The following is a 3,296-nucleotide window of genomic DNA, read 5'->3' on the forward strand; positions in this document are numbered from 1 at the left end:
ATCACGATAGTCCTGGGAGAGTTGGAGCCAAAGGAGTGCCACCTTGTGGAATGCAACTGCTGTGGTTTAGAGTGATACAATGTTCGATTGTCAATGCATGATGTTGAGAAATTCCCACTTCAACAGGGACAAACACAAAGAGCAATTGCTGACAATGTTAATTGAGGAGACTGATCATGTTCAGAGCAAAGACAAATGGGCATCCAAACTGTCACATGCACTCTTGGGTTGGGTCGCTGTGAATCTGATGAGCTGGTCATGTGGAATGTCAATATAGTGTTTCCTTGTTGTGAGCTGTTAATGCCTTTGTGACCAAGATCCTTCGGTCATGGAGCTTGGCTGAGAGTCAGTTATAAGTGCTGGGGCCTGACTGCTATCCCTGTTACAACAATCGATGAGGGAAACACAGTGAGGCTATTCAATCTGACTTGTCCTGAGCAGAATGCAAAAGCACAGAAATATTTTGAGAGGTTTGTTTTGTTCCAATTAAATTTCTCTTGGGCAATCAAAACCGGTCCTGTCAATCAAATGGGGTCAAGTGTTATCTCCGCTTACAAACATTTACATTTGCAGTTTGGCAGCTAAAAATGAACACTCCTCAATGTGCACATCGTCCAAACACACATGAACAAAATACGCAGCCACACAGAACAGAAAAAAAACCAGATATTGTGATGATAAGTGGGTTGTGGGTGCAGCACAGACTGGACAAAAACAGAAGTTGCTGTAAATGCTCTGCAACTTCTGCTTTTTGTTTGTGATTTACAGCATCTGCAATGCTTTCGGTTTTTATTCAGCACAGACTGGAGTTGCCCATCGGGACTGTGGGGAATCCTGATGGAGCTGATGCACTGAAACTGAACATTACAATCCAAAACTCCCCTGTGTTTAGAAGCCTCTCAAGACATCCATTAAAGTTGGAGAATTCAGACAGTTTCTATGTAGTTTAGCTAATGATTAGAGAGGGGATTGAGAAAGCTACTGTAACTCCTGTGTAACCATCAAACTGAACACCAGACTTGTTGATCAACCCCATAACTATACCCCACCAATCTTCCTGGAACCCTGATCACAACACCAGCCTTGGTCTGATGCCCCACCCAACACAATCCCATTACATACCCCCTCCCCCTAGACACAGCCACACACACTGGGGATGTCACACTCTCTACCACCAGACCAAACACCCAACACCACTGGTTTGACACCGCCACCCTGCAACTCCAATAAATCCCCCAGACCAGTCACACCATCATCTGACTGAACGTCCCTGCTGCTGGCCTGACAACCCCATCCAGAGATGACAACTTTTTGTCAAACCTGACCCAACAACCCACTAATCTGACACACACACTCACCCCTCCCCCCACCCCCAGATTCTATTGAAGGTAGCCATGCAGTTGGAGGCACCATTACCTTCCCCAACCCAACTTACCCAAAAGGCTTCACCACCTTCGTATCACCCTTGTTAGCCGACACAAAGGCCACCTCTTTCCCAGCATCCTACTCACCTACCATTTTCTTTGTTTGGCTCCTTGGCAGACTATTTACTCAACACCCAACTATCTGCACATTACGAACCAGGTACCCCACACTACTTGGTATCCTGGCAAGACAACGAGCACACTGGCACTCTGTTTACCTGACACCCTATCCACTCTCATCTATGCTCTCTTGTTTTGAACTCCCCTCCCCTTGGGAAAAGACCTTGGCTATTCACCTTATCTTCTCTCCTCAAGATTTTATAAACTTCTATAAGGTCACCCTTCAGCCTCCTACACTCCAGGGAAAAAAAGTCCCAGCCTATCCAACCTTCCAGTTTGGGTAACATCATTGTAAGTCATTTTTGCACCCTTTTTAGTTTAATAACATGCTTCCTACAGCAGGGAGACCAGAATTGTATGCAGTACTCTAAAAGTGGCCTCACCAATGTGTTGTACAGCTGTAACATGATGTCCCAACTCCTGTACTCGGTGCTCTGAACGATGAAGGCAACTCACTCAGCTACTTTCAAATATCTGCAAAGCTTGTTGCAAAAGAGTCACTGAATTCACATAGAGTTGAGCCCAGATTCAGTGCAGATCAGTCAAAAGTAAGGCAAATACTGATGCCCTTGGTTGGAAGACTGAGCACGAGAGGTAAACTACCCTGCCGAGCTGGAGGAGAGAGCTGTGGCTGATGCTATGCTCATGCTGCAAGTCAAAGGCAGCATTCCCTCCCCGATTCCCTATGGTATCCAGACTAATATTCACCGAAGCACTTCAGAGTGAGATCCAAATCAGGCCCAGACAGACACAGCCAGGTGTGGTTTCACCTTTACTCGAAAGAGGACCTCAGACAATTGATGGGGGCAATTGCAAACTGCCATATTAATGGAAAGTTCAACATCCACTAACCAAGCACCACTTGATGAGAGAGTCCCAACAGGCACAGAAACTGTTGAGGTGCCGGAGCAGGGTCAGGGAGGAGGACAGACTCATTCTTCATGACAAGGAGAGAAAGAGAGAAGTGAAGCAATTCCCTCCAGGTGCACCACCCACTCCAGGATGAGGAAACTGTCATTGAGCACTCACAGGAAGAAGAAACGACGGCCAGGCACCCAACAGTTGTCATCTCTGGGCATTCCCAAGCTACCAGGCTGCACCCCGCCCCTCGGAGAGGGACACAGATACTTCTAGCAGGTTAGGCTGAGGTGGTTGCACCTACACAGGAGATCTCTAGGCCCTGGACCTTATCATCTGAGGCAAGGCAGTGCAGCAGTCAGCAAATTCCTCAAGCTCAGCTGGAACCAGGATATAGTGATAGGAAACTAAAAACCGGGTGGTCTCTAATTTGCAGTCCTCTAATCTATCAAGACTTCTGACTATTTCTGTTTCCTTTATAGATGGTCTTGAGGGACAATGATCACTGTATACCCTCACATGTACATTGCGTGGAGCACTGAGACCCTTGTTCACTGATGTCTGAGAAAAAACATTGTCACTGGAAAGCTGGAACCTAAGACTGATGTTTGGGTTTTGGGAGTTAATCAGAACAGTTTAGCACCTCTACATCTGTTTAATAAATGAATACTCCTTTGAAAACCCAGGTTTGAAACATATGAGCACAGCGTCATATTGATGCTCTGCCCAGAAAACTAAATAGGTTATTGATGCAAAAGATTACATTTTATGCTAAACAAAGTGCTGGTTTTAAAGATATGACCTGCAGCATTTCCTTGAGGGTGCCAAAATTGGTGCATAGCTTTGATTGTTCACATATGTTATTGCAAAGTCATTTGCTCTCAAATCTTACCA

Source organism: Chiloscyllium plagiosum, unplaced genomic scaffold, assembly GCF_037043375.1.
Source record: "Chiloscyllium plagiosum isolate Xiang-an unplaced genomic scaffold, Cpla_swu_hap1 HiC_scaffold_7, whole genome shotgun sequence".
In the NCBI taxonomy this organism is placed as follows: Eukaryota; Metazoa; Chordata; class Chondrichthyes; order Orectolobiformes; family Hemiscylliidae; genus Chiloscyllium; species Chiloscyllium plagiosum.